Raw genomic sequence first — 13,523 nt, forward strand, 5'->3', positions numbered from 1 at the left:
CTTTGCCTCCTACGACCGCCCCGATCTCGATGTTGGGGGTTTAGTCACCACGGAGAACTGCAGGAAGGCCAAACTTATCCTTCCTCATCAATCCGTGGAGGACTCCAACCTCTCACGGGTCATCTGTCCCAACGTGAGGGCGCCGGTTGCGGAGAAGGCCTTCCGGGATGAGCTCATTGCCACGGCAAAGAAAAAATACCAAGATTATCTCTACCGGAAGGCCCAGGAGAAAGCATACTCTCAGGCCCAGGCTGCCTCTGGGAGGGGACTTCGCGTGGGGAGTCCGGTGGTGCGAAGGAGCCAAGCAATTGCCGGGAAGTCCGAGGCTAAATTTTTTGACAAGATTCTTCAAGAAGAGATTGGGGATCGTCCTGCCAGGAGGCCCCTTCGTATTGAAGATTCTTCGGAGAAGCAAACTCCCCGGCCACAGCCTTCGGTCCCAGAACCAAACTCGGGGGCTCCTGGTGCTAGCACCTCCGGTGCCGGCGGTAAGTCTCCCTTGATAATTCGTTATGTTCCTTCCGTTGGTGAATACGCCAGTCATAGGCCTGTAGGGTTCGACGAGCGTCTTCATAGGTTTAGGATGCCATCGACCCGGTGGGGGGATCGTTTGAAGGAATTTTATTTTTCGAACTTAGGAGATTACCTAGGTCGGTCCCGGATGGGCTCCGGCCCTCCGGAACCTATTCCCTTAGGTCCTTCAGCTTACATAACGTCCAGCTGGTTCCGGCCCTCCGACAGTTATCTCGGAGATGACGCTGCCAGCATTAAAGTTCAGGACTTTGCTAGGGCCGAATTAGGAAGTTCGGGTAGGAGTAGCTTATTTGTTGTATCTTGTATAAGTGGTTCCTCACGGACATCTAACACTTGCTTATTTTGTGAAACAGGTGTCTCCATGGATGCCATTTTGGAACAGCTTGCCGGAGTTCATACTCCCGTGGCTCCTCCGGCCTTTACCTCTTCTCCCCCGGTCCCTTCCCTGAAGGTTTCTTCCAGCGCTCCCCCCGACGCTATTGACTTAGTGGATGACGAGGAGGTACTTTCGGGAGAAGGCCAAGGGAAGCGGTGGGACTTCTCGGAGGAAGTCGCTGAGGGTGCGGGAGAGCCCCGAGCCCTTCCGGAGGAAGCTAAGGAAGGCAAAGAGGAGCCTGAGGTGGCTCTGATTCGTAAGCGCAAGGGCAAAATGATTGCCCAGGATGAGCCCAAGAAGCCTCGGAGAGCCGATACTCCTACTCATGGTCTGGACGGCGGGGTCTCCCCCATGGAAGAAAATCCTGCTCCTCCCAACATCGTGCTTACCCTAGTTCCGGGGGACGAGGTGAGGCAAGAGCTTCGGATAGCCAAGCATAACTATGCTATGGACGAGTACTCCCGGGGGTACGCCGAAGTGGAAGCCCTTAGGAGGATTCTGCGGGCGGAGGTTGAGGCGAGCATCAACCACCCGGAGTACCAGGATCTGTGGGACCTTAATCTGGACCCTTTATCGGACTGGTTCCGTCCCTTCCTAGGGCCCACCTTGGCTCCTTTTGCCGGGGAGATGACCGGAGAGTTCGCTTCTCAGCTCACCCGATGCGCGCCTAAGCGGTTCGCCACTTGTGCTTCCCTAAACTCCATCTTCCAGGTCCAGGACCTCAGTCATTCTCTCACGGTGGTAAGTACTTCGCAATTTTTGCTTTTCCTTTTATTATTTATATATTTTTTTTCTTTATGAAACTTCTCCTTCTTACCCTTGCATTATGGTTCAGCTTGCTGCTGAGGCTGGCCGCCTCTCCAAGAACATCATAAATCATGGCTTCGTTCTGTCCGACTTTGGGGACATGAACGATGTCAGGAAGGTCCTTCAGGACCTCACAGCGGAGAGGCAGATCTACCAGGAGGCTGCCGAGCGCCAGGAGGCGGCTGCCAAGGCCAAGGAAGAGGAGGCCAAACGGAGGGAGGCTCAGGCGGAAGCCATGATCCGGGACGAGGCCCAGCGGAGGGACAGGATGGAGGCCCAACACCAGGAGGAACTGAGGGCTCAAAGCGAGGCTGCTGATAAGGCCAGGCGAGACCTCCGGGAGGCCAGGGAGGCTTTGGATGAAATGGTCGCCAAGGTGAGATCTTTGGAGGAAACTCACCAGGCGAACATAGAGTCCAAGGCCGCTCTAGGTGCGGAGCTGAAGGAGCTTAGGGACTTCAAAGAACAATCCATCAAGAAGGCCAAAAGAGCCGAGCTCCTCTCTCCTGTTTCCTGCGCCCGGTGTCCGAAGCGCTTTGACGATGGAGTCTACATGTCTTGGTCCACCAACGACCAAAATATCAAGCTTACTTTTTATCCCAAACCCGAGGAAATTATTGCCAAATTTCGGGAAAAGAAGAAGAAGCTTGATGCCGTGCTAGAGGCACGTATCGGACCTCGCCTTCCATCGTGGGCTGACTGAGCTGCTGTACAACTGACCCAGTATGACCAAGATTCCACTCGGTTCTTTTATTATTCTTCTTTCTTTTTTTTTGTACATATTTGCTGCTGCCTTAGAACAATATATATATAGGTAGCAGCTTTTATTTGAAGGGGAGACAATTATATTTTAAGGCCTGTCCCCGAGCCATTTATATGTATATGACCTGCCCTTTGGGCCAGGATATTTTTTATGTGATCTTTCTTTTGTCACACTTATGTTTTTTAACCTGTCCTTTGGATCAGGATTTTTATGCTTATGCTTTTTATTTTTGTGCATACTTTCTGACCTGCCCTTTGGGTCAGGATATTTTACTTAGTTTGTTTTCTGTTTGTCCGTGCGGTATACCCTAGTACCCCCCTGAGTGGCATAGAAACTTTGTTTTTAAGGCACTCAGTTTTATTTAATATAGAGGAGGTATACATTTGGACGATACAAACCCTTTGAACAAAGTCTAAGTTTTATTTCGCTACTGGTAATATTTTCTGAGGTGATCGGCATTCCAGGCTCTTGGGACGGTGGTTCCGTCCATTCTTTTTAGTTTGTAAGTGCCGGAACCGATCTCGTCCTCGATCTCATATGGTCCTTCCCAATTTGGTCCAAGTACCCCCACTCCGGGTTCTTGGGTGGCTGGGAAAACCCTTCTTAGGACCATATCCCCAATAGCGAATTTTCTGTTTTTAACCTTAGAGTTAAAATACTTGGTCACCTTCTTTTGATAAGCAGCCATCCGTATTTGAGACTCATCCCGGAGTTCCTCGACTTGATCCAAAGCTTCTTGGAGCAGTGCCTGATTAGTGGCAGGATCGTAAGTCGTCCTCCTGTGGGATGGGAATAATGTTTCTACCGGGACCATTGCTTCACAACCGTACGCCATTGAGAAGGGCGAGTGGCCGGTTGTGGTTCTGGGGGTCGTCCGGTAGGCCCATAATACCCTTGGCAATTCTTCAGGCCAGTTATTTTTGCGGAGCCAGCGGCTTCTTTTTCAAGGTGACCTTTAGGATTTTATTGACCGCTTCCGCCTGGCCGTTTGTTTGAGGCCTGGCTACCGCGGAGAAGCTTTTCACTACTCCGTGTTGGTTGCAGAAGTCAGTAAATTCCTCGCAATCAAATTGCTTTCCATTGTCTGAGACTATTTTGTGAGGCAAGCCGTATCGACACACTATGTTTTTGATAACAAAGTCCAATGCCTTCTTGGCAGTTATTATCTTCATAGGCTCAGCCTCTGTCCATTTGGTGAAGTAGTCTACTGCTACTATTGCATACTTTACCCCTCCTTTCCCTGTAGGTAAAGACTCGATGAGATCTATTCCCCAGACCGCGAAGGGCCAGGGATTGGTCATCAGGGTGATCTCGTTTGGAGGAGCTCTCGGTATGTTCGCGTACCTTTGGCACGAGTCACACTTTTGGACATAGTCTATACAATCTTTTTTCATTGTTGGCCAGAAGTACCCTTGCCTCAATATTTTCTTTGAGAGGCTGGGTCCTCCCGTATGATCTCCACAGAACCCTTCATGGACCTCTAGCATAATTTGTCTAGCTTCAGGGTCCGATACACACCTTAAATAAGGCATGCTGAGTCCTCTCCGGTAGAGAATTTGGTCCATCATTACATAACGATGAGCCTGATACTGAATCTTTCGAGACAGTGCCCTCTCTTGGGGCAACTCACCTGTGGTTATGTATTTTATGATGGGGACCATCCAGCTGGGTTCTTGCCCAACCGTTAGTGTGGTCTCTTTTATTTTGATGCTTGGCTCTGCCAAGCGTTCCACTGGTACTACCCCCAGCTCTTCGATTTCGCTGTCCGAGGCTAACTTAGCCAGACAGTCCGCGTGAGCATTCTTTTCTCAGGGGATTCTTTCTATTTTATAGTCCGAGAACTCGTGGAGCAGTTCTCGGACTATTGTTACGTACGCGGCCATCCGCTCGCCGCGAGTTTGGTATTCTCCAGAAACCTGGTTTACGACCAGTTGAGAGTCACTGTAGACTTCTACTCTTTTGGCTCCTACAGCTTTTGCCAATTTCAGTCCTGCTATCAAGGCTTCATATTCGGCCTCATTGTTTGAAGCTGTAAAGTTAAATCGGAGTGCTGCCTGGAGCCGCAGTCCAGTTGGTGATATCATAGCCACTCCGGCTCCCGAACCGTTCTCATTAGAAGCTCCGTCTACAAATACCCTCCAGGTGGGGATTGGTGGTACCGGCGTATTAGCTGTTGCCTCGGCTTCATTGCATTCGGTAATGAAGTCTGCCAAGGCTTGGCCTTTTATGGAAATTCGGGGGACGTAGTGTAAGTCGAATTGACTTAGCTCCATTGCCCACTTGAGGAGTCTTCCGGATGCTTCAGGCTTCTGGAGAACTTGCCGGAGCGGATGATTGGTTAAGATTTTGATCGGATGGGCTTGGAAGTATGGCCTCAGCTTCCTTGATGCCATCAGGAGGCAGAATACTAATTTTTCAATGACCGGGTACCTTGTCTCGGCCCCTATCATGCGCTTACTGACATAGTACACGGGGTGCTGAATTTTTTCTTCCTCCCGGACCAGGGCAGCGCTGACCGCGTGCTCGGAGACGGCCAAGTAAAGGAACAAGTCTTCTCCAAGGACGGGTTTCGATAGGATAGGAGGTTTGGCCATGTGGTCTTTTAACCTCTTGAATGCCTCCTCGCATTCATCCGACCATTCGAACTTTTGGCATTTCTTTAGTACGTTGAAGAAGGGTATGCACTTGTCCGTGGATCGTGAGATAAAGCGGCTCAGTGCGGCTACCTTTCCGGTCAAGCTCTGCACGTCTTTATGCTTCTTGGGGGATGGCATGTCCAGGAGAGCTTGGATTTTCTCCGGGTTTGCTTCGATCCCCCTTTGGCTGACTATGAAGCCCAGGAATTTTCCTGACTTGACCCCAAAGGTGCACTTTTTTGGGTTGAGCTTCATACCGTATCTCCGGACGACTTCGAATCATTCTTCTAAGTTGCTTGCATGGCTGTTGCATGCTTTGGATTTGACGAGCATGTCGTCCACATATACCTCCATGTTTCGTCCCAGGAGGCTTTTAAACATCCGGTTAACCATTCTTTGATAGGTTGCTCCGGCGTTTTTCAGTCCGAAAGGCATGACTAGGTAGCAGTATACCCCCTTATCGGTCCTGAAGCTAGTGCACTCCTGGTCTGCCGTATGTATTTTTATTTGGTTGTACCCAGCATAGGCATCCATGAAAGACAGCAGTTTAAATCCGGACGTGGTGTCTACCATCTGGTCGATCCTGGCTAGCGGGAAGCAGTCCTTTGGACAGGCTTTGTTTAGATCTGTGAAGTCTATACAAACTCGCCAAGTCCCGTTCGGCTTGGGCACCAGGACCGGATTGGCCAGCCATTCCGGATAGTATACGTCGCGGATCATGCCGCTGGACAAAAGTTTGTCCACCTCTTTCTCTAAGGCCTCGGCTTTCACCGAGTCGAGCGGGCGTCTCTTTTGCTGTACAGGGGGCATGTCTGGGTTGACATTGAGTACATGTGTGATGACATGAGGGCTTATGCCGGTCATGTCTTCTTGGCGCCATGCAAAGATGTCGATGGCGCCCTTCAGTGTTTTTATTATTTTGTCCTTTTCCTCCGGATCCAGGCTCTTCCCTATCCGGAGTACTTTGGTGGAATCGTCGTCGCACACTGTTATTTCTTCGACGTCCTCCATTGGTTCCACGACCCTTTCGGATCCTATGCGAGGATCTAACTCATCCTCTTCAGCCTTCTCTATCTCAGGAGACTCCCGGACCATGAGTACAGGTAGGTGGGTGGCAACATTGTAACATTGCCTGGCCTCTCCTTGATTTCCCCTCACAGTTCCGACTCCGGCTTCCTGGGTAGGGAATTTTAGGCACAAGTGTCGGATTGAAGTAATTGCGCCAAAGTCCACTAGGGCCGCCGGCCAAGGATCGCGTTGTAGGCTGTCGGACAGTCTACCACCACGAAGGTGCAATATTTAAATGTGCTATGGGGGGTGTCCGGGCACAGGGTAACCGGGAGCCTTACTTTTCCCATCGGGATAAGCGTCGTCCCGTTAAACCCCGTGAGCTGTGACCCACTAGGCGAGAGGTCCCGGTCGGTCAACCCTATCGCAGTGAAGGCTTCTTTGAAGAGCAGGTTCACGGAACTCCCATTGTCAATTAAGACCCTAGCCACCACTTTATTTGCGATGGGGGTCTCTATGACCAGCGGGTCGTGGTGAGGAAAACTCACCGTCTTGGCGTCTTCTTCCGTGAACGTGATGGGTTGGTCCATTAGCCGAGGCCTTTGAGCTGGGAGTTGAGTAACTTCCCATACCTCATTGTGCTTCGCGGCCTCGGCGTATCGTTTTCGCTCCTTGCGAGTGTTTCCTCCGATATGGGGACCTCCGGAGATCATGGCTACCCGCCCATTAGGCCGGGGCGGTAGCCCGGGAATATGTCGGGCGTCACCTGCGGGAGCAGCTGGAGCCAATACTCCTGCTGTACCCCCTGGTGTTCCCGGAGGCATACCCCCGGCCACCTGCCCTGGATTAAGGTGGGGCAACCTATTTTTGATCCACTCATAGAGGTGGCCCAAACGGATTAGATTTTCAATCTCGTCTTTGAGATTCTTACACTCATTGGTGCTATGACCAATGTCGTTGTGGTACTCGCATCTTTTACTCGGATCTCTCCGGGAGCTGTCTTTGTACAATGGCTGTGGTCTCCGGTAGTGCGTATTTTGCCTAAGTGGCAAAGTACACACGTTCTTGGGAGTCCGATAGCTCCGTGTACTGAGTATATTGGGGTGTGTACCCCTTCTTCTGGCGCTTCTCTCCCGTTCGGGTGCTGCCCTTGGAGGACATTTTGCTCCTCGACCCCTGGGTAGGGCCTGTTAAGCTAGCAGTCGGGGCAGCCTGTGAAGGAGCTTGTCCATTCACTCCGGACGGGTTGCCATAATGGGAAGATGCCTTGGCGCCAAAGCTTGGCCCCCGTCGTACCCGGGGTAGCAGAGAACCGTATGCCACTCACTTGTGGAGTTGCGGCGGGCGATGCAGGGGCGACACTCCTGGCATGTATCCTGCTATCCCGGTGGGATAATAGCCTCCATAAGCCACGATCTGGGCTTCTTCGAGGTTAATATACTTTTGGACTCTTTTCTGGAAGTCCTGGAGGCTAGCAGCACCTTCTTGCTGCAACTCATTCCAGAAGGGAGTCCCAGTGCGGATTCCTGCTTGGAGAAGTGCAAGCTGTTGTCCGTCATCAACCTTCTTGGTCTTCGAGGCTTCCTCTCGGAACCTCTTGATGTAATTCTTCAAGGTCTCGGTGGGCAGTTGCTTGATATTGGTCAAGGCACTAACCTCCAAGTTAACCTTTCTGGCGGCGACAAACTGTCTCCGGAAGTTGGTTTGGAGTTTGTTCCAACAGCCCACGGATCCTGGTTCCAGCTTTTTGAACCATTCCTCCGCTGATCCGCTCAGAGTGAGGGGGAAGCATAGGCATTTGGCATCATTGCTGACCCGCATGACTGTCATGACACGGTTGAACCGTGACAGGTGGTCACTGGGATCGAAGTTCCCGGTATATGCCGCCATTTCGGGCATCTTGAAATTTTTAGGGAGCTCCGCCTCCAGGATGTGCTTGGCACATGGCTCCCGATCCTCGCTGTCCGAGTCGAAGTCGTCTCCCTTCTACCTCCGGGAGACTCGAGCAATGTCTTTTCGAAGTATGGCGAGTTCCGCCATAATCCCTTCGTTTAACGTACCCGAGGAAACCACGGGCCTGTATCTTTTTTGGTCAAGGTGATCCCGGAGGTCACCTTGATTCCCATTGATTTGATTTCTCAGATCAATGAGAGGACATCTCTGTCCTCTTCTTCCTCTACCCCCTGGTTCCTGGTGCACAGAAACGCTTTTTCGGTTCCCTCGATCCTGAGGGCCAAGACTCCCTTTTTGGGGCTTGCCCCTCTGCGGACCTTTCCCTTTAGGGAAATCCGAGCGGACCTTTCGCGGATCCTGCACCTTTTTCTTTCGCCCAGGGGTAGAAGTAGGGTTTTTTGTTTGATTTTCCTCAGCAGGGTACCTTATAGGGCTAGGTTCCCTAGATTTTCTTCTTGGGAATTAGGCGAAGACGTCGGCGGCTCTCTCGTTGAGCCCAGCGGTCATAGCCTTGGGGTGCACGTGAATACCAGCTGCCTCCATGGCTTTCTGCATGGCTAGCATCACTTCCTGCATTTTTTGGTTTTGCGCTTTCTGAGCTTCGATCTCGGCTTCATGATCGATAGCTTTTTGTCTGAGGAGCACCAGCTCTGAGTAACTTCCTTCGTCATAGGCATACTCGTCGAGGTTCCCCTCGTAGTCCTCGTCGGGGACTATTTCTTCTTCTTCCTCGGACTCCTCTGCCGCTCTTGAGGCCACATCTTCCTCATTTGGATCTTGAGCATCTTCCAGAGGGCGAGGATGACGTGTACTTCTTGTCTCCACCATTCTTGTGAAGTCAAATGCTTGTTATGTAGCAGCTTTCCTCAGCTCTCAATGAAAGCACCAAAATGTTGACCGAGATTTTCGGCAACTATTAAAATATGATTATAGTAGTGAGCTGTAAGAAAGCGAGATGAGGATTTTTACGTGGTTGGGGCGTTAATGAGCCTTAGTCCACGAGTCTTTGTTATTAATGGATGTATTTAATACAGATTCCACACTTGAGGGACTGTTGTCCTCATAAATACAGAGAATGTTCTTGGTGAGTATTTTCTCTTCTTGCTCATATGCAACCCAAGATTCTCGACCCCATTAAATGAGCTTTGAGGGGGTATTTATAGTGTTTTGGTGGGGTGATCCCTAGAGCTGTTCTTACAAACGTATCTGTAAGTATCCATAAAGTTGGGTATTCCCAATGAATATACCATGGGTGATGCATGGTCAAATCCCTAGGTGTTGTAGGGTTTTTATGAGGAATGTCCTTTTTGCCTTGTGATTGACGTGACTCTTCGCAGAGTAGCCGTCGCTAGACTTAAATGATCATTACTGTGGCGCTGCTGCTTGGGGGTTGTGCCGTCAGACTTTATTGCGTGTTACAGTCCCAACACGCTTCCTCCCATGCGGCATTAAATGCGACTTGATTGCTCAGGAGAGGCCTGACACATCCCGGAGAGGCTTCATGCTATGCGAGCTTTCGGGAGTACCTTGTACTCCGGGTGCCTCCTCCGGGACCTATATTAGGGTGCTTCCTTGTGGCGTACAAAGACTCATCAAATATTTACAAGTTATCTGATCCACGTGTCCCTATTCGACTGGTCCACGTATTTTGGGAAAATTCAGGGGCAACACCTCTCTATATGTCTACTCTTTTGGGATACTGGATTCTATACTTTTGGGCAACTACTCTTTCGTTATTCAGGAAGTAACCCTAGTAGTTAAGGCAAGTTGGAACACTACCACAAATGTATAGAACTTTCCTTAGACTGAATAAGTATCTTTCCTGCAACTTTTAACATTCAGTCTCTCTCTGGTAGACCAAGAGATTTCAGATAGGTTTTTACACTTCTCCAAAATCGCTACTCCACCCCCAAAGTAATCACCATCTCATCAGCAGACTTTCTAGCACAAAGGCAAGTCTTGAAATCTGATGTGGTGTAGTCTAAGAGTTTTAAACAAACACCCTTAATGACTAACATATAGTTCCTCTTCTTAATCTTAAGATTTACTTGATTGTCTTCCAATGTTCCTCTCCTGGATTAATCTGATACCTACTCATTACTCCCACTCAACAGCAGGTGTCTGGTCTAAGGCATGCATATTAAAGCATATCTGAGACCTCTCACTGTTGATTCAAGAAATTCTTTCATGGCTTTATCTTTTCTGGAATAGTTGAGACTTTTCCTTAGATAAATAAAATCTATGCTTAGAAGTTGTGAAGCTTCTATAGATTGTCATTGGAAAGAAAATGCTCCAGCATCTTACTAAAGTAAGTTGCTTGCATTAAAGTAAGTAATTACCAGGTATACCACAAGCCATAGGTTTAGATAAACTCAAACCTATAATACTAGGAACAGGAAGTTTTGTTAAGTCCATTGAATAGACTTATGAACGAAAATTTCCTTTCATGTCCTCGTAATAGAAAACTTTAGGTTACTCCATGTGAATGGATCAAACCATAGTTCTATTGGCTTTCTTCTTAGTTTCTTATCTTGACAATCCATTACTTGTTTAAACTCACAATGGATTTTAATCACTAGTGTCTTCCATGTCATAAGAAGGTGAGTTCCTAGAAACTCTCCCACTACAACAAGGTACCGTGAACTATGTCTAAGAAAACTAAATGGTATAGACCTCTTCGGTTGTGTTTAGACAACAGAGGCACTGGGATCATCTTGTAACGAATAAGATGATAGAACACTTATAGAATCAAGAAAAAATATCTCCTTTATTTGCTACTTTATTTTCAGACTTAGTCATTTTCTTAGAAAAGTAGTATTTGTTTAAACAAACACTTTCTTATCTAATGACTATGGGATGCTCCACCCCTAATCACTTGGAATAGCTAACAAACATGCAAACTAGGGTTAGCAGTTCTAGCTTCTCTTAAGATTAGATCATCCATGAATCTAGTAATGATTTACATTAAGTATACAACCATTGCATCATTCTGAAATTTTATTACCATAGAAGGATTTAGGCAACAACTAGTAACTAATGCAAATTGAATTTCTAGGGAGGTAAGTTTGGATATAATTCAAAATCAAATTAATGATCTTTGAACTGCATATCTACTAACTTTTTCTCCACCCCTATCATTTCGCAAGATCTTTAACCACTTACCTTCACCATTGCTAGAAATTCATGAAATTTTTCAAACATTTCAAATTTCTTTTGCATAAGGTAAAATCTAGAGTGATCGTTTTAAGAATACAACGAAAACTTATATCCACCCCTGAATGTACATCCATCTGCGAATGAGATGATTATACTTTCAGTGGATATAGGCATATTAACTCTTTGCAGAGAATGATCTTGTCAAAACCACTATGAACAAGATACAAATGCCTTAGATTTATAAAATATGTGGTTGAATCTTTTGATGACTTAAGTTTAGTTACATCAAAGAGTTCTTAGAATAGTGCAAGTGGATTCTGGTCACAGAATACTAAACTCATACAGTTTGAATCCATTGAAAGAAAATGGTTATGAAACACTTGTGAAAGTGTAACTGTATAATTAGTAACTCTTTCTTGGACCACCACTACTAGTCTAACTCTATGATTTGCATATACAAGTAGGAGATATCTAAGATTAAGGATTTATATCATTTTGGGATAGAATTCCGGGAATATAATCATATGCGTCATCTAATTTCTTAAGAGAAAATAAGACTTTATATGATTTATAGACCATTCATCCAATGATATGTCATTAAGCTAATTCGAAATGAATAAGCTAAGAGGAATTAGGATAATTTCGTTTTAAATAAGAATCCAACGATGCTCCGATTAGCGAGAGTCAAAGTAATCTTATTTATACAATCTTCTTGTTTCATATTGTAAAACACTAGTCTAAGGTGTCATCAATTGATGAACATCTAGATGTTGCATATACAATATTTATCTTTCGAGATCTAACACTATTATGTTAGTCTAATGGTGAAAATCCATTAGGGATTTATCTCATTAGAAAAACAAGCTAAGTTAGACCAACAATGAAGATTCGAAATTAAACTACAATTTAATAACAGAAAATAACATGGTTCAATACAAATTCATACACAATTCAGAAATTATGAAGCACATAGCAAGTAGGAATGACAAGTGAAAATACTAAAACATACAATCCTAAATAATTTCCAAGGTTTTCAACAAACTGATATCAGTGTCCCGTTTAGGCGAGAGTCAAAGCTATCATTCATTGAATAGAGTTGTCAGCTCATCTAAAATGTCAAACATTCTAGCAACCTTTTATTCGATCAAGATGTGAATCCGCGTTGTCCCGTTTAGGCGAGAGTCAAGGCTATTCTATCTTATGAGCTTCCACCATTGTTTCATATTCTTGCAAGTCTTATACAGTCGCCACCATTAGGGTGATCATAAACTATATAAAAAACTTACAAGATTACTTATCTTTCGAGATTAAACGGTGCTAACTTGCTAATGAACGTTCCTCCATTAGGGAGGATTACTCACTAAAACAATAGCTATGTAAAACCAACAATGGAGATCGAATATCCTTATAATAAAGCTCATTATTTAATGAAGGGTTGTATTTTCTTCTAATATTTATTTTAATCCATTTATTTTAAATATATATTTATTTAATTAAAATTTCCAATTTAGAATGAAAAATTCTAAATATAAATTTTAATTTAATATTTATAAATTATACTTAGATGGATAAATAACGTGAATTATTTCCATCTTAGTAATAATTTCCATAAATATTTAGAAAATTATTCAATTTAAGTTGTTTCAAAATTAATTTAAATTAATTTACAACTCAAATTTAATTTTCTATAAATATACATTGCATTTCGAAAATGCTTTAAAATAAAATAAAATAAATCCTGGAAAATTACTCTAATTTTATGTTGTACCAAAATTAATTAAAAAATTAATTTTCAACAAAAAAATATAATTTTCCTATTTAATTAAATATCCAAGAAAAATTTCAAATATTTAAGTATCATGATTAAAAATCAACTTAAATATTAATTTTCTATTTAATTAAATACACTAGAAAAATACTTCAAGCAAAACAGATAATATCTATCTAGACTTTCATTGACTAATTAATCCAATTTCAAATTATAATATATTTTAGTTCATTTATTTTAATTAATCATTAAATGAAAAAGTCATTGATTTAAGTTGGTCCAAAATTAAATAAATAATTTTCAACTTTAATCTATTTTTCAAATAAAATTCGAAATTTCTACATTAAAGAAATGTAATTTCGAAATTTTGGGAAATGATTAATAAAATAAAATAAAATATATTCTGAAAATTATTCAAACTTAAGTTATTCTGTAATAAGATTCCAAACTTAAAATAATTTTCAACTTTAATTAAATAACATGAAAATAACAATATTAAAGTATCATGATGAAAATCAACTT

Source organism: Cannabis sativa, chromosome 3 (assembly GCF_029168945.1).
Source record: "Cannabis sativa cultivar Pink pepper isolate KNU-18-1 chromosome 3, ASM2916894v1, whole genome shotgun sequence".
Lineage (NCBI taxonomy): Eukaryota > Viridiplantae > Streptophyta > Magnoliopsida > Rosales > Cannabaceae > Cannabis > Cannabis sativa.